Source organism: Arachis ipaensis, chromosome B3 (assembly GCF_059453495.1).
Source record: "Arachis ipaensis isolate K30076 ecotype BB chromosome B3, ASM5945349v1, whole genome shotgun sequence".
Taxonomy (NCBI): domain Eukaryota; kingdom Viridiplantae; phylum Streptophyta; class Magnoliopsida; order Fabales; family Fabaceae; genus Arachis; species Arachis ipaensis.
In genome coordinates, this window is record NC_142438.1 from 88,812,078 (window position 1) to 88,831,544 (window position 19,467).

The following is a 19,467-nucleotide window of genomic DNA, read 5'->3' on the forward strand; positions in this document are numbered from 1 at the left end:
GGAGTCTAAATACTTCGGTTAATTCTTATTTAGGGTTTGTTACTTGTGACAACCAAATTTAATTTGATGTGAGAGTTGTTTGTTGGTTTGGAGCTATACTTACAACGAAGTAATTCTTTTCTATAAGAAGAAAATCTAGACCGACGACAAATTTTCAACATCAAATAAATGGCATCGTTGCCGGAGAATTGCAATGGTGTTATGTTATTGGCTATTGTATATATGTTAATATGCTTCTTTGCTAGTTTTTGCTTGTTTTAGGAGTTAGTTTTTATTAGTTCTTATTAGTCTTTGTTTTCATTTTCTCTTGCTATTATGAATTCTCATCACTTTGGTTATGAGTTTGGCTCAAATTATGTTGTAGGGAATGGGAACTATAATGACAATATGCATCAAGGATGGAACAATCAAAGGTGGGAGGAGCCTCAAAGGATTGATCAACCTTATTGGCAACAACAACCTCTGGTTTCTTATGGGTATAATTCTCATCCTAATGCATATCAATCTAATGGATGTGGTGACCCTTATTGTGATTGTCAACAACCACCACCACATGCCTATGAACCACCCCCTCAATATAATTTTGAACCACCTTACTCACAAGCCCCTACTACCAAATACCTCCATATGACCCTAATCCTTATCCACCATACCAACCACCTTATGAACCATATGAACCATACATGGAACCACCACTATTTCAACACAATTACTCTTAAGAACCACCTCAATATACCCCATCTTCATACCCTTGCCAAGATGAACCAACTTTCAATTATGAAACCTCATTTCCAAACAATGAACCTTCTTTTTCCACACCACCTCCAATGGATGATTCTCTCCAAGAATGTGTTAGTTCTTACATTCGAAGGGAAGAAGAGAACCAAAAAGAGTTTAAGGAGCTAGAAGCCAAGATGGCTATCCTAGCGGAAGCCGTTAGCAATATGGTCTCCTCCCGCCTAAGCCTATGCGATCAAGAAACTCCCATCGTTGAATGTGGAGTAGCAATGAAGGAGCATAGTGAGGGAGTGAGCTTAGAGCTTCAAGATGAAGAAGAGGAGTTGAAGAAAGAATTGTCACAATGGGAAGAAGTTGAGATAAATGAGCCGGAAGAAGTGGTTGAAAACATAGGAGATGTTGGAAGTCCATGGGGATGTAGCATTAGAGAGCCCTCTTTCAAGAAGTTTGATATTGATGTTGAGGAGGGTGTACAACCTCCAAAGCATATCTTGATTGAAGACTTTGAAGAGGTTGACCAAGAGATGGATTCAATCATTGAGGAATTCCTATGTACAATTGAATTCTCTCCCATTGGACTTGACATGGAGATTAAAGAAGAAGACACCTCACCTCCCATACCCTTGGTGAGCAATGAAGAAGAGATTGAATTGGAAGAGAGCCACCAAGAGGAAGATGTTGAAGTTGAAGGAAGTTGCAAAGAGGTGGAGATAGTCAAGGAAGAGCACAAGGGAGTGGAGCTTGCAAGATCATTGGGACCACCCTTCCTAAGTCACCATCCTACACAACATTCAAGTGGGTAAAATTCTTATCCCTAAGCTTCACTTTCTCACTTGAATATGGTTTGATTAAAAATGATGGTCAACTTAGAGCTCTTTGTGGAGTTAAGAGTAAGAGAGAGTTGTGTAGTGGTTGGAAACGTCACTCTAAGTTCATAATGGTTGCATGCTCAAAGTTGAATGGCAATGGTTGGTGTAAAACCAAATGGCATGGGTCTAGGAGGTTGTTTGGAAGCTTCTTTGAGAATTCCAAGGCTAAACCACCCAAGTAGAATCATGATGATCAATTTGAAGATGGGTGTCAAAACAAAGTGTGGGATCCCGGATCGCGCAAGAAAAATCAACTTTGGGAGCTCATGGTTTGTGAAAAACTCCATCAAAGCTTGAAGATATTAACACTGAAGAATGGAGCTTATTGGAGATTCAAGCATTGGTGGATGTTCCAAGATGGTTACAAGCACAAGCCACCTTAAGAAGAGCTCCCCATAAGTCCAACTTAAGGACAATAAATAAAAGTGCTAGGTGGGAGACACCCCACCATGGTAAACTCTTTTCATTTTTCTCTTTTGTAAATATTGGTAGAATAGGTTTGATTTCATGTTTTGTTTTGTTTGTTGAGTTTATTTGGTAGTATAATATGTTAAATAAGGTTTTAAGGTGTTTGGAGGTTTGGAATGCTTGGTTTGGTGCAAGAATTTGGAAAAATTTTGAAAAACAGAGCACCAACCTGCGCGTGCGCGTGCCTCAAACATTTTCAACCATCCACGCGGGCGCGCCATGTGCGCGGACGCGTGGATTGAAAAATCTCACCCCTCCATACATTGACCCGAGAGTTGCGCCTACACTGCGCCAGCACCATGCCAGAAGCACGAACCACCCGTGCGTGCGCGCACCTGGCGCGTACGCGTCCCTGAAGCTAATTGCGTAATGTGCGCGCACGCACGCTGTGCGCGTGCGCGCCGATAGCGCTACCTGCCCTCTCAACCAAAAACCAGAGAGTTATGCCCACTTTGTGCCTATTCTGTGCCTACAACTCACGCGTGCGCGCACCTGGCGCGTACGCGTCCTTTGGCCAAACTGCGCATCGGCGCGGAAGCGTGCATGACGTGTCCGCGCCGATATAAAAAAATTTCTTTTCTTCCATTTTCTTTTATTGCATTTGCCTAGTTTCATTCATTGCATGTTAATTTTGTTTTTATTACTTGTTCTTGTTTTCTTTTCTAAGTTCTTGTTTTAATAATGGTGTTGAATGCTCTTACTCAATTGTTGAGAATTTCTTGGTTACTCTTGGTGCTTTGTGACTTGTTTGGCATTAATTGTAATATTTACTCTACACACAAGATTAGTGCTTTAGTCCTTCCTGACTCATGATCCCTTGTTTTTGTACCTCATCATCATTGAGTTAGGATGGGACCAAATACTCTCATGCTTATCACTAATCTTGTTTGTGTCAATTATTGATTAAGCTTGATGCAACATGCTCTTTATGACATGTACTCATGCTTTGACTTTTTTCTTGCATCAAGTATTAATTGATATGCCCTTTGCCTATATTGCTTTCTCACTCACATGCGTAGCTAACATGTAGTGAGAACCTTACTTTTAATTGGCATTAGCCCTCGCCTATATTCTATTTGCTTTGATATCTTTATTATAGGCTTAATTTCCTTTCTTTCTCTTTCCTTTTAGGTCGGCCACCAAGAAGGAAAGGGATGGAAAAAGAAGGTTCATTATTTGGAAAGGAGGTTTCATAATTGGAAATTGGTTCATCTTGGCAAGGGTATGGAGATGGTGTATATTGAGGTGGTTCTTGAGAGTAATTGTGTTGGAATGGTGGTGGTTCCATGAATAGTTCATATGGTTCATAAGATGGTTGGTATGGTGGATAAGGATTAGGGTCATATGGGGATGTTTGGTAGTAGGGGGCTTGTGAGTAAGGTAGTTCAAAATTATATTGAGGGGGTGGTTCATAGGCATGTGGTGGTGGTTGTTGACAATCACAATAAAGGTCACCATATCCATTAGATTGATATGCATTAGGATGAGAATTATACCCATAAGAAACCAGAGGTTGTTGTTGCCAATAAGGTTGATCAATCCTTTGAGGCTCCTCCCACCTTTGATTGTTCCATCCTTGATGCATATTGTCATTATAGTTCCCATTCCCTACAACATAATTTGAGCCAAACTCATAGCCAAAGTGATGAGAATTCATAATAGCAAGAGAAAATGAAAACAAAGACTAATAAGAACTAATAAAAACTAACTCCTAAAACAATCAAAAACTAGCAAAGAAGCATATTAACATATATACAATAGCCAATAACATAACACCATTGCAACTCCCCGGCAACGGTGTGACAAATAGATTTTTGCCGGTATAGAAATTATCAAATGATCAATCGTAATATAGTCTAAACCGACGCAAAATCCTTCATCAAACAAATCTACAATCTATATCCGAGAGTACTAGTCTCCCGAGTCGTTCTCCCTTGGAATTGCCAAAGTGTGCATCTTATTGATTTAGTAAGCTTTGTTGGAATTCTTTGAAGGTTTTAGCAAAGCAATGAGAAACAAACAATCAATTATCAAAAGACTTGGCTTAGGGTTGGCATTAGAAATCCTATCCTTATAGTCCATTCAATGTTGACAACAATTAGGCCTTGCTCCATTTAGTTATCCCCTAGGTATAGAGGAAGATCAAATGAAAGTAATCAACTTGAGTCACAAGTCCTAGCTTCACCTTATGGGAATCTAGCTTTAGTGCACTCCAAGCCAACTAGCAATCCCTAATTCCAAATCAACTATTGATACACTATTCAACTTCTTCCAAAGACCAAACCCTATGCCAAGTGTGAGAATTCTACTCCATAGCTAGTGTTGTCATTTTATCAAACATGTGATGAGCAAGAAGGAAAGTCATAGTAAAATGAGAAGAAAAGTCAAATTGAAAGTATTGCAACACAAAGATCTAACAACAAATCTCAAAGAGTAGCAATGAAAATCCAAAATAGAGATGAAATCCAAAATTACAAAGTTGAATTCTAGATCTATGAGAATTGATCAATTGTATCTACTACTTGAAATTGGAGAAGAAAATCTATGACATGAACAAAGTGGAGTGAGAATTGTAGTGGATCTCACCAAAAAGTCATTGAAAATTCAGAAATTAGATGAGGATGAACCCTAGTGAAGCTTGGAATCTCCCTCTTCTTCTCCCAAAAAATGTAACTAACTCTCTCCTCTCTCCAAAAAAAGGAAAATATCTAGATCTAGAAGAAAATGAACTAAAAGTGTCCTTAACCCTTGTTCCTTTGGTCTTCTTAAGCTTTTCCCACCAAGGTGTTTCTCCAAGAGTGGGATCCTCAACTGCCTCCATGCCTAAGTCACGTGACTTCTTAAAAAATCATATTCGCAAATCGGCGCGCACGTGCAAGGTACGCGCACGTGCAAGGTACGCGCACGCGCCGTTGAGACGTCTTTTAATGTGCGCGGAGGCGTGATGTACGCGTGCGCGCCCATGAAGATCCTGGCTTAGCCGCTTCTCAAGCCGGCTTCTTGGCTTTGGCTTCGCGTTGCTCTATCCGCGCGGGCGCGCAAGGTGCGCGCACGCGCCCATGCGGAAACCTCCAAAGCTTAATCCTCATGCTTCCTTCCTTTGTACCCATCTTCCTTCTCTCTTTCGGTCCATTCCTACTCTATATCCTGAAACCACTTAACACACAAGTCACGACATCGAATGGCATCAAGAGAAGATTAGAAATGTATCTATTTTAGTGCGAAATAAGCATGTTTTCATTCATGAGGCGCAACTAGGAAAGGAATGCAAAATCTTGTATTTTCATATAGAAAGTGTGTGGAATCATTGATAAAACCCCTGAAATCATCACAAGATAAATCCTCAAATTGGGGTTTGTCACGGTGCCATTTATTTGATGTTGAAAATTTGTCGTCGGTCTAGATTTTCTTCTTATATAAAAGAATTACTTCGTTGTAAGCATAGCTCCAAACCAACAAACAAATCTCACATCAAATTAAATTTGGTTGTCACAAGTAACAAACCCCAAATAAGAATTAACCGAAGTATTTAGACTCCGGGTCGTCTCACAAGGAATTGCAATGAAGTGAATGATTATTGGCTATGAAGGGGACAAGGGGTTTTGTTTATAAGAGGCGGAAAATAAATGACAAGAAAAGTAAATCAAGCAAGTAACTAAAGAAAGCAAGTAATAAAGAGCCACATTCATGGCAAGAATTGAGATCATAGGCTTTCTATCCTAGTCATACATTGATTAATTCATCTTATTTAGTCAACTCCAAGAAACGGAAGAAGGTATCATGTCATCTTCACATAGGGAGAATGTCAAACAAGACTAATTAATCATGTCACAAATATAAACAAGAATTTATCTTATTACGTCATCTCCAACATTGGAAGAAGATTTAGGTTATCTTCCATGAGAGAAAGTCTAACAAGACTAGCTAATCTCAATCCAAAAGTCCTAATCAACTTACTAATTAAATTAGCAAAAGATTAGCGTCAATGGAAACAATATTAGCTAACAACTCTAGATTACCAACATGAGTTGGGTTTTTATGTCTCAAGATTGCCTAATTACTCTTTCCAAGCCAAGAATGCTCAAAATCTACTCTAACATCCAACCAAGCATTTTATCAAACACTTGGAAGGCATAAAAGGAAAGCATAGTAAAAATGCAAGAATAATAAATCTACCAACTACCGATTGCAAGGAAAGTAAGATCACAACTCAAATCATCAATTAAAAGAACATCAAACATTAAATTTCATTAAATGTAAATCAAATCCAACAAGAGCATCCATGAACATAAAAGAGAGCATAAAAGGGAAATTAACATCATAAACTAAGAGAATGAAAGAGTAGAAGTAAGAATTCCTAAAAAAAATAAGATAAAAACATGAGATTAAACCTAAACCTAGAAGAGATTAACCTAGACTAACCTAATTCTAGAGAGAAGAGGGAGCTTCTCTCTCTAGAAACTAACCTACATGATGCTAATGCTACAAACAATTGCTCCCCCCTTTGCCCAAGCTTAAATTCTGCATGAAACAGCATCAGAAATGAGTTGGGTTGGGCCCAAAGTACTTCAGAAATCGCTGGGGGCGATTTCACTTTAGTGGGCCACGAGCAGCATTGGTGCGCACGCATACATGGTGCATGCGCGCCCCTATACGCGAAGCAACATATGGCAAATTTTATATCATTTTGAAGTCCCAGATGTTAGCTTTCCAACACAACTAAAACTGCCTCATTTGGACCTCTGTAGCTCAAGTTATGGTCGTTTGAGTGCGAAGAGGTCAGGCTTGACAGATTTACGGTTCCTTCATTTCTTCATGAGTTCTCCCACTTCGCATGCTTTTCTCCTCACTTCTTCCATCCAATACTTGCCTTATGGACCTGAAATCACTCAATAAACATATCAAGGCATCGAATGGAATTAAAGTGAATTAAAATCACCAATTTTAGGGCCTAAAAAGCATGTTTTCACACTTAAGCACAAATTTGGGGAGAATTACAAAATCATGCTATTTCATTGAATAAATGTGAGAAAAATTGATAAAATCCCCCAAATTAAGCATAAGATAAACCACAAAATTGAAGTTTATCACTCGCCGGCCTCTCTGTGCCAGGGGGATCTCATCACCACCCCGTCGTCGTCACCGTTCGAGTCATCGTCCTCTCCCTGCGGATCTGCATCTGGTGTGACTGCATGCGATGTAGACAGACCAACCTGTGATGAACTGGGCCCCGCGAAAGCAGTGGGGGTGCCCCACCCAGCGCAAATGTGTCGTCGATCGGTCCAGAAGGAGGCTCATTCAGGTCGACATCTACCCGAGCCTGGGGTCCACCAAGCGGAGACATACGCCTGGCTAGCTCATCCTCCTGCATTATCATGCTGATCTCATCTAGAAAATGTGACCCTCCAAACTTTGCATTGAGCCCCTCACTACCTAGCAAGTCCGACAACATCTGACCAGGGCTATTATATGGATGATGCTCCTGCAAACTATCATCACACGCAGGGACCCTAATGAATGAAAAAATTGACGGTTCAGAATTTCACAAATGAAATCTCGTTGCAAGTATAGTTTCTAAACCAACAATAATCCTTTTATACAAAAGATTGTTTGTCACAGGTACAAACCTCTAAAAATAATAACCGAAGTATTCAAATCTCGGGTCGTTCTCCCTAGAAATTGCAATAAAGTGTTCTTGTTATTGGTTAGAGGTATGTTTTGGGGTTTTTGGAATAAGAAACAAGAATTGTAAATTGCAAAAGGAATAAACTAACAACTAGAAAAGCTCTTGGCAAGGTATGAGAACTAGAAGTCCTATCCTAGCTATCCTTATCAATTGTGATGAGAATTGTCCATTGCTCCCACTTAGTTAACCCCTAACCATGGAGGAAAGCCAATTGGATGGATTAACTTGATTCCACAAGTCCTAGCCAAATCCTAAAGGAAAGACTAGCTTTAGTGGCATTCAAGGCAATTAGCAACTTCTAATTATCAATCGACAAAAGCATTAGATAACTCAAGAGTCACTAATTACTCTACCAAAGCCAAAAGGAGAAAAATATAACTCATAGCTAAAAGAGGCATTTCATCAAATACATAAAAGGAAATAAAGGTAAACAACATGAATTGCAAGAATTAAAGAGAGATCTAACTACAAAGGTAATAGATCCATAATAGAAAATCAAATCAAACATGAAAAAGCATGGAAATCATAAATTGCATTGGAAGAGAAATGGAGGTCTACATAAGAATTCATAAAACTAAAGTAAAATTTAAGCAAGAGAAGAAGAAGATCTAGATCTAGAAGGAGAAAACTAAAACCTAATCCTAATCCTAATTCTAGAGAGAAGTGAGAGCTTCTCTCTCTAGAAACTAACTTTCCCTCCAAAACTCAACTAAACTAAACTAATGTAATGTGTTCAAAAAATTGTGATTCCCCTTCAGTCCTTGGGTCAAATAGCAACAGAGATGAGTTGGGTTTGGGCCTGGGAAGCCCAGAAATCGCCCCCAGCGGATTCACTTTAAGTGGGTCATGTGCAAGCATCGACGCGTACGCGTACAGCACGCGTACGCGTCGCTTGGCAATTTTCCATCCACGCGTACGCGTGATGTGTGCGTATGCGTCGCCATGCGACCTCACAATCCACGCGTGCGCGTCTGCTGCGCGTGCGCGTCGTTGATCTCATCCCAAATCCTTGCTTTTCCATGATTTCTCCATTTTGCATGATTTTCTCTTCATTCCTTTGATCCATTCCTAGCCTTTTCAACCTGAAATCACTAACACACACATCAAGGCATCTAGTGAAATCAAAGGTGAATCAAAATTGGCAATTAAGGGCCTAAAAAGTATGTTTTCATACTTAAGCACAAATTAGGAGGTAATCATGAAACCATGCTATTTCTTTAGATAAATGTGGGTAAAAGGTGATAAAATCCCCTAAATTAAGCACAAGATAAACCTTAAAAATGGGGTTTATCAACCTCCCCATACTTAAACCATATCATGTCCTCATGCTAAATCAAGAAGGAAATAAAGGGTATCAACATTTATTCAATGTAACAACTAAATGCAATCTACCTAAATACAACTATTTAAATGAATGCAACTACTTAGTCAAAATAACTCAACTCCCAAGAAAGCATATATAAGCACAAGGGCTAAGGTATTAACAACCATGCCAAACCACAATTCAATTGAGTTAGTAAAGAGTTTACAAACTTGCAAGAAAAGTGATGATCATAGGTGAAAACATGTAATTGAGCAATCGAACCCTCACCGGAAGTGTTTGCACTCTAGTCGCTCAAGTGTTTAGGGTTGATTCACTCAATTCTCCCCTAATCATGCTTTCTAAGATTTGTGTTTTATCTAACAATCAACATTTATTTCATGCATGCATACAAATATCATGAGGTATTTTCTTAGGTTGTAATGGGGCTAGGGTCAAGGTAAGGATGCATATTTGGTCAAGTGGACTTGAAATTTGAATCTTTGATAAGTTTAAACTTTCCACCTAACCTATGGCAGCCTATACAATTTCAAAGCTAACCTAACTACCCATTCTTCACTTTTTTTCACATACTCATGTACTTTCTTTTCATTTCACAACACTTATGCATTGATTTTTATTGAACTTTACTTTGGGGCATTTTGTCCCCTTTTTATTTCTTTTTTTTTTCTTTTTTCTTTCTTTTCTATTTTTTTTCTTTTGATATATTTTTTTCTTTTTATTTTCTCATTTTTTTTCTTTCTATATACAAGAACATCAATGCATAAGGTCTAACATTTGATTAATACATGAGCATGCACTCAATTCCCACTATTTTCAACAAAACTATCCTTTTCTCAACCAATGTCCCAAATTTCCCCACTCTTGAATGATACACACTCACTAGTCTAAGCTAATCAAAGATCCAAAGTAAGGACATTTATTATTTTCCGCTTCAAGACTTGTAATGTGCTAAAAAATTAAGAACAAAGTGGGTTAATCGTAGGCTCAAAGTTGGCTAACAAAGGAAGATAAAAGGTAAGGCTTTTTGGGTAAGTGAGCTAAATGAAATGATGGCCTCAATCATATAAATGCATGTCTACACAAAATAATGGACATAAAGAATCAAACAAATCAACGGTTACAATCATAGGAAGAGAATAATGCACACAAGAAGGAAAAAATAAGTGGTTATAAGATGTAACCACACCATTAAGGCTCAAATCTCACAAGGTTGTGTGTTCTTAGCTCAAAAATCATGTTTCACAATATATATAATTCAAGCAAGTTCTATGAAAAGTTTTTACTCAAATCAATTGAGGTGGTGCCCTATAGATAAATTTCTTGAAAAATTTTATTATTTTAACTAAGCTTATTATGTATACATATGCAAAGATAAGAAAATGCAACAAAAAATCCTAAAAGACCTAAAATGAAATATAAAAGTGTTGGGATTAGAAATTTGTCACCCAAAAATGCCGAATGGTCGGACGACCTCCCCACACTTAAAAGTTTGCACCGTCCTCGGTGCATTCAAAAATGACCAAGGGGGTACGGTGACTCTTCGAATTGCTACCTTCAGCTGGTAGGTCAACCGGTGCTGCGTGTTCTTTCTTCCGCTTCCGTTTTAGCTTATAATGACTCATCCTAAAATTAGAAGACCGGATAGTAAGAAAAGTGAATGCAAAAGCAAGAAAGCATACATCGTTGGAATGAGATAAATCACTAGAATGGGGTGAGTGATCTAATGTGTGACATTAATGAAACAAGTGTGTAAGTTCTAAGATGCATGCGGTCTAGAACACTCACTAACATAAAAAGTCCCATGTCACAATTACACAAAAAGGAACATGCACTTCACTCATCCTAGTGTGCTTGAGATGCTCTAAACTTGTGGGTTAAGACAACCAAACAAGCAATAAAGAAGCATGAGAGCATTCAAACAAATATATAACATATGGTTGCATATGATCAAGAAGCACAATGCATTGAGATAAATACACAACATCCACTATCAAGAAATTGCCTAATCAAAGAAAAGAATTCAAATCACATGGTGGCCAAATCATGCAATTCAAAAGAATTAAGATGCTTGAAGGCAATGTCTAGTGTACTTGGTATTCACAAAATTAAGCATGAAAAATTCAAAACCAAGTAACAAATTATAAGCTCAATCAAGGAATCCAACAATGAATATCTAAAAACAATTATGCTAAGATAGCATGCAATTAGGAATAAACAACAATATATAGCAAACAAAATCAATAATCCAACACTTATCATGAAAAATGGAAAATTAAACAAAATTTAAACCATCAAAATAGCTAACTAACTAAACTAACTAATGGTTGATGGTGTATCGTGGTGTTGGATGAGGTATAGGAGAAGGGAGGAAGAAAGGTGAAGGAAAGAAATGGAAATAGGAGAAGAAAAGAAGTGTAGTGAAGAAAGGGTGTCCACGCATACGTGATGAGCGGATAATTTATACGCTTTTTGGCATTGTTTTTAGTATATTTTTAGTAGGATCTAGTTACTTTTAGGAATGTTTTTATTAGTTTTTATGCTAAATTCACATTTCTGGACTTTACTATGAGTTTGTGTGTTTTTCTGTGATTTCAGGTATTTTCTGGCTGAAATTGAGAGACTTGAGCAAAAATCAGATTCAGAGGTTGAAGAAGGACTGCAGATGCTGTTGGATTCTGACCTCCCTGCACTCAAAGTAAATTTTCTGGAGCTACAGAACTCCAAATGGCGCGCTCTTAATTGCGTTGGAAAGTAGAAATCCAGGGCTTTCCAGAATTATATAATAGTCCATACTTTTATTAAGGATAGATGATGTAAACTGGCGTTGAACACCAGTTCCATGCTGCATTCTGGAGTCAAACGCCAAAAACAGGTTGCAAAGTGGAGTTAAACGCCAGAAACAGGTTACAAACTGGCGTTCAACTCCAAGAGAAGCCTCTACACGTGTAAAGCTCAATGCTCAGCTTAAGCACACACCAAGTGGGTCCCAGAAGTGGATTTCTGCATCAATTACTCATTCTGTAAACCCTAGTAACTAGTTTAGTATAAATAGGACTTTTTACTATTGTATTTACATCTTCGAATCAGATCTTTGATTAGTTTTATGCTATCTTAGACTTTTGGGAGGCTGGCCATTCGGCCATGCCTGGACCTTATCACTTATGTATTTTCCACGGTAGAGTTTCTACACTCCATAGATTAAGGTGTAGAGCTTTGCTGTTCCTCATAAATTAATACAAAGTACTACTATTTTTCTATTCAATTCAACTTATTCCGCTTCTAAGATGTTCATTCGCACCCAAGAACATGATGAATGTGATGATTATGTGACGCTCATCATCATTCTCACTTATGAATGCGTTCCTAACAAACACTTCCATTTTACATGCAAACAAGCTAGAATGAGTATCTCTTGGATATCTAATACAGGGGACCAAGTCCGAGTTATTAGTATCTTCGTGGTATAAGTTAGAACCCATGGACGGCCATTCTTGAGAATCCGGAAAGTCTAAACCTTGTCTGTGGTATTCCGAGTAGGATTCAGGGATTGAATGACTGTGACGAGCTTCAAACTCGCGAGTGCTGGGCGTAGTGACAGACACAAAAGGATAGTAAATCCTATTCCAGTATGATCGAGAACCGACAGATGATTAGCCATGCAGTGACAGCACATTGGACCATTTTCACTGAGAGGACAGGTGGCCATTGACAACGGTGATGCCTAACATACAGCTTGCCATGGAAAGGAGTAGGACTGATTGGATGAAGACAGCAGGAAAGCAGAGGTTTAGAGGAACGAAAGCATTTCTATACTTTTATCTGAAATTCTCACCAATGATTTACATAAGTATCTCTATCCTATTTTAATTATCTTTTAGAACGCTATAATCTCTTAATACATTTGAATCCGCCTGACTGAGATTTACAAGGTGACCATAGCTTGCTTCAAGCCGACAATCTCCGTGGGATCGACCCTTACTCACGTAAGGTTTATTACTTGGACGACCCAGTGCACTTGCTGGTTAGTTGTACGAAGTTGTGAAACAGAATTAAGAACATGAACGTGCGTATTGAGTTTTTAGCGCCGTTACCAAGGAAGGAATGATCACGATTTCGCACACCAAGTTTTTGGCGCCGTTGCCGGGGATTGTTCGAGTTTGGACAACTGATGGTTCATCTTGTTGCTCAGATTAGGTAATTTTCTTTTTGATTTATTTTCAAAAATTCTTCAAAAATCTTTCAAAAATTTTTTTTCCTTTTGTTTTCGAAAATCATTCTAAATTTTTAAGAATGAATTCTAAAGTTTCAATATGGTATGTTGAATCTTGGCTGGCCATCAAGCTTTAGACTAACTTGGTATGATTCCTGGAATCTTGATTGAGGAATTTGAATTCATTACTTCCTCTTTCCTATATGTTTTCGAAAAAATATACAAAAATCCAAAAAAAAAATAATAAAATCATAAAAATAAAAAATATTTTATGTTGTCTGTTTGAGTCTTGAGTCAATTCTTTTAGTTTTGTGTCAATGGCATTTTTCTAAAAATTTATGTATTTTTCGAAAATTCATGCATTCATAGTGATCTTCATGATCTTCAAGTTGTTCTTGGTAAGTCTTCTTGTTTGATCTTCATATTTTCTTGTTTTGTGTCTTTTCTTGTTTTTCATATGCATTCTTGAATTATTAATGTCTAAAGAATAAAAATCTTTAAGTTTGGTGTCTTGCATGTTTTCTTTTCTTGAAAATTTTTCAAAAATAAGTTCTTAGTGTTCATCTTGACATTCAAAGTGTTCTTGGTGTTCATCTTGACGTTCATAATGTTCTTGCATGCATTGTGTGTTTTGATTCATAATTTTTATGTTATGTGTTATTTTTCATGTTTTTCTCTTTCTTCATTAAAAATTCAAAAATAAAAAATTTATCTTTCCCTTTTTTATCTCATAAATTTCAAAAATTTGGATTGAGTTTTTCAAAAATTTTTAAAATCTAGTTGTTTCTTATGAGTCAAATCAAATTTTCAATTTAAAAATCTTATCTTTTTCAAAATCTTTTTCATTTCTTATTTATTTTCAAAAATTTTAAAAATATTTTTCAAAAATTTTTTTCTTAATTTTATCTCATAATTTTCGAAAATATTATCAACAATTAATGTTTTGATTCAAAAATTTCAAGTTTGTTACTTTCTTGTTAAGAAAGATTCAAACTTTAAGTTTTAGAATCATATCTTGTGATTACTTGTGAGTCAAGTCATTAATTTTGATTTTAAAATTCAAATCTTTTTCAAAACTAATTTTAATCATATCTTTCTATCATATCTTTTTAAATCATATTTTTTAAAAAATTTGATTTTAAAATATCTTCTCTAACTTCTTATCTTATCTTTTCAAAATTGATTTTCAAATCTTTTTCAACTAACTAATTGACTTTTTGTTTGTTTCTTATCTTTTTCAAAACTACCTAACTACTCTTCCCTCTCTAATTTTCGAAAATACCTCACTCTTTTTCAAAAATTCTTTTTAATTAATTAATTGTTTTAAATTTTAATTTTAATTTTATTTTTCCTTTAATTTTCGAAAATCATCAACCCCTTTTCAAAAATTATTTTTGAAAACTCCTCCCTTTCATCTTCTTCTATTCATTTAATTACTTACTAACACTTCTTTTCATCTCATATCTCTGCTCCTATCCTTACCCTTGTGTTTGGATTATCCATTCTTCTTCACTCTTATTCCTTTCTTCTTCTACTAACAATAAGGAACCTCTTTACTGTAACATAGAGGATTCCTCTTCTTTTCTTGTTCTCTTCTCTTTCATATGAGCAGGAACAAGGAAAAGGGCATTCTTGTTGAAGCTGATCCAGAACCTGAAAGGACTCTGAAGAGAAAACTAAGAGAAGCTAAATTACAACAATCCAGAGACAACCTTACAGAATTTTTCGAAAAGGAAGAGGAGATGGCAGCCGAAAATAATAATAATGCAAGAAGGATGCTTGGTGATTATACTACACCTACTTCCAAGTTTGATGGAAGAAGCATCTCAATCCCTACCATTGGAGCAAACAATTTTGAGCTGAAACCTCAATTAGTTGTTCTAATGCAACAGAACTGCAAATTCCATGGACTTTCATCAGAAGATCCCTACCAAATTTTAACTGAGTTCCTACAGATCTGTGAGACTGTTAAGACTAATGGAGTAGATCCTGAAGTCTACAGGCTCATGCTTTTCCCTTTTGCTGTAAGAGACAGAGCTAGAACATGGTTGGACTCACAACCTAAAGATAGCCTGAACTCTTGGGATAAGCTGGTCACGGCCTTCTTTGCTAAGTTCTTTCCTCCTCAAAAGCTGAGCAAGCTTAGAGTGGATGTTCAGACCTTCAAGTAAAAAGATGGTGAATCCCTCTATGAAGCTTGGGAAAGATACAAGCAGATGACCAAAAGGTGTCCTCCTGACATGCTTTCAGAATGGACCATTCTGGATATATTCTATTATGGTCTGTCTGAGTTCTCCAAGATATCACTGGACTATTCTGCAGGTGGATCCATTCACCTAAAGAAAACGCCTGCAGAAGCTCAAGAACTTATTGACATGGTTGCAAATAATCAATTCATGTATACTTCGGAGAGAAATTCAGTGAATAATGGAACGCCTCAGAAGAAGGGAGTTCTTGAAATTGATGCTCTGAATGCCATATTGGCTCAGAACAAAGTGTTGACTCAGCAAGTCAACATGATTTTCCAAAGTCTGAATGGATGGCAAAACGCATCCAACAGTACTAAAGAGGCATCTTCTGAAGAAGAAGCTTATGATCCTGATAACCCTGCAATAGCAGAGGTAAATTACATGGGTGAACCTTATGGAAACACCTATAATTCATCATGGAGAAATCATCCAAATTTCTCATGGAAGGATCAACAAAAGCCTCAACAAGGCTTTAATAATGGTGGAAAAAACAGGCTCAGCAATAGCAAGCTTTTTCCATCATCTTCTTAGCAACAGACAGAGAATTCTGAACAAAATACATCTAATTTAGCAAACTTAGTCTCTGATCTGTCCAAGGCCACTCTAAGTTTCATGAGTGAAACAAGGTCCTCCATAAAAAAAATTTGGAGGTACAAGTGGGCCAGCTGAGTAAGAAAATCACTGAAACACCTCCTAGTACTCTCCCAAGCAATACAGACGAGAATCCAAAGAGAGAGTGCAAGGCCATTGATTTAATCATCATGGCTGAACCTACAAGGGAGGGAGAGGACGTGAATCCCAGTGAGGAAGACCTCTGGTGCACAAATTGTGAATCACACTTTTCACAACTCGTACCACTGACCAGCAAGTGCACTGGGTCGTCCAAGTAATACCTCACGTGAGTAAGGGTCGAATCCCACGGAGATTGTTGGTTTGAAGCATTCTATGGTTATCTTGTAAATCTTAGTCAGGAAGTCAATTATGTTTATCAGTTGAATTGCAAATAAACAAGAGAGCATGGATTAAAGGTTACTTGTTATGCAGTAATGGAGAATATGTTGGAGTTTTGGAGATGCTTTGTCTTCTGAATCTCTGCTTTCCTCTGTCTTCTTGTTCACGCACGCACGTCCTCCTATGGCAAGCTGTGTGTTGGTGGATCACCGTTGTCAATGGCTACCTTCCATCCTTCCAGTGAAAACTACGCTCACGCGCTCTGTCACAGCACGACTAATCACCGGTTGGTTCTCAATCCGGTTGGAATAGAATCCCTTGATTCCTTTGAGTTTGTCACTAACGCCCAGCCTTCAGGAGTTTGAAGCTCGTCACAGTCATTCAATCCTTGAATCCTACTCGGAATACCACAGACAAGGTTTAGACTTTCTGGATTCTCATGAATGCCGCCATCAATTCTAGCTTATACCACGAAGATTCTGATTAAGAGATTTAAGAGATACTCATTCAATCTGATATAGAACGGAGGTGGTTGTCAGGCACACGTTCATGGGTTGAGAATGGTGATGAGTGTCACGAATCATCACCTTCATCACAGTTAAGCGCGAATGAACATCTTAGATAGGAACAGGCGTGTTTGAATAGAAAACAGAAATACTTGCATTAATTCATTGAGACATAGCAGAGCTCCTCACCCCCAACAATGGAGTTTAGAGACTCATGCCGTCAAAGAGTACAAAGTTCAGATCTAAAATGTCATGAGATGCAAAATAAGTCTCTAAAAGTTGTTTAAATACTAAACTAGTAGCCTAGGTTTACAAAAAATGAGTAAACTATGATGGATGATGCAGAGATCCACTTCTGGGGCCCACTTGGTGTGTGCTGGGGCTGAGATTTAAGCAATTCACGTGTAGAGGCCATTTGTGGAGTTGAACGCCAGTTTTTGTGCCAGTTTGGGCGTTCAACTCCAGCTTTTGATCCTTTTCTGGCGCTGGACGCCAGAATTGGCAGAGAACTGGCGTTGAACGCCAGTTTACGTCGTCTATCCTTGAGCAAAGTATGGACTATTATATATTGTTGGAAAATTAGAAGCACGCCATTTCGAGTTCTGTAGCTCCAGAAAATCCACTTTGAGTGCAGGGAGGTCAGAATCCAACAGCATCAGCAGTCCTTTTTCAGCCTGAATCAGATTTTTGCTCAGCTCTTTCAATTTCAGCCAGAAAAATACCTGAAATTACAGAAAAACACACAACTCATAGTAAAGTCCAGAAATATGAATTTTTCTTAAAAACTAATGAAAATAAACTAAAAACTAACTAAAACATACTAAAAGCTATATGAAATTAACCCCAAAAAGCGTATAAAATATCCGCTCATCACAACACCAAACTTAAACTGTTGCTTGTCCTCAAGCAACTAGACAAATAAAATAGGAGACTAATAGGTTGAGAAGCAATAATATTTCAGAGTTTTTGAGTGAAGCTCAGATTCTAATTAGATGAGCGGGACTAGTAGCTTTTTGCTTCTGAACAGTTTTGGCATCTCACTTTATCCATTGAAGCTCAGAGTGATTGGCATCTATAGGGACTTAGAATTCAAATAGTGTTATTGATTCTCCTATTTCAGTGTGATGATTCTTGAACACAGCTATTTTATGAGTCTTGGCCGTGGCCCTAAGCACTTTGTTTTCCAGTATTACCACCGGATACATAAATGCCACAGACACATAATTAGGTGAACCTTTTCAGATTGTGGCTCAGCTTTGCTAAAGCCCCCAATTAGAGGTGTCCAGGGTTCTTAAGCACACTCTTCTTTTTGCTTTGGACCTTGACTTTAACCGCTCAGTCTCAAGTTCTCACTTGACACCTACACGCCACAAGCACATGGTTAGGGACAGCTTGGTTTAGCCGCTTAGACCAGGATTTTATTCCTTTAGGCCCTCCTATCCACTGATGCTCAAAGCCTTGGGATCCTTTTTATTTGCCCTTGCCTTTTGGTTTTAAGGGTTATTGGCTTTTTGCTCTTGCCTCTTGGTTTTAAGAGCTTTTGGCTTTTTCTGCTTGCTTTTTCTTTTTCTTTCTAAATTTTTTTTCGCCTATTTTATTATATATATATATATATATATATTATTTTTTCTGCAAGCTTTGTTCTTTACTGCTTTTTCTTGCTTCAAGAATCATTTTTAGGATTTTTCAGATTATCAATAACATGTCTCATGTTCATCATTCTTTCAAGAGCCAACATATTTAACGGTCTTAAACAACAAATTCAAAAGACATATTCACTATTCAAGCATTCATTCAGAAGACAGAAAGCATTGCCACCACATGTTACTAATTAGGATTTTTCTTATTAAAAACTCGAAATTTTATTGCCTCTTATTCAAAAGATCTACTATTTTATTCATGTTTGCTGATGATGAGAAAAATAGACTATAACTTAATTGGGGATAAAATCAAAATAGACACTAATTACTACTAATGATCATATAATGAAGACACAAACATAGATAAGCACTTAACATAGAGAAAACGAAAAACAGAGAAAGTAAGAACAAGGAATGAGTCCACCTTAGTGATGATGGCATTTCCTTCTTGAGGAACCAATGATGTTCTTGAGCTCTTTTATGTCTCTTCCTTGCCTTTGTGACTTGATTCCTAGTGATTTTTGGTATTTCTATCCTCAGTTGCTTCCAATAGTTATGTGGAGGGAAGTGCATCCCCTGAGGTATCTCAGAGATCTCTTGATTTGCAGCCACATGTTCTACCACTGAGCTATAGATCCTTCACATAATTGTTTTACCACACCAAACTTAGAATGTTGCTCGCCCTCGAGCAAAAGAAGAAGGAATAGATGAAGAAGAAGATGTGGAAAAAAAACTAGGATTATGAGGAGGGAAGGTGGGGATCCTGTGGGGTCCACAGATCTTGAAATGATCCTGTGAGGTCCACAGATCTTGAGGTGTCAAGGCA

The 19,467-nt window shown here is 37.5% G+C and overlaps 1 non-coding gene across 1 annotated transcript; it reads right to left on the reverse strand.

The window, feature by feature from the left end:
* Positions 1-15,433: 15,433 nt before the first annotated feature.
* On the reverse strand, positions 15,434-15,541 carry LOC148571506 (small nucleolar RNA R71). Its single transcript, XR_015908619.1, has one exon. It is a non-coding gene; the product is annotated as a small nucleolar RNA R71 (small nucleolar RNA).
* Positions 15,542-19,467: the final 3,926 nt, after the last annotated feature.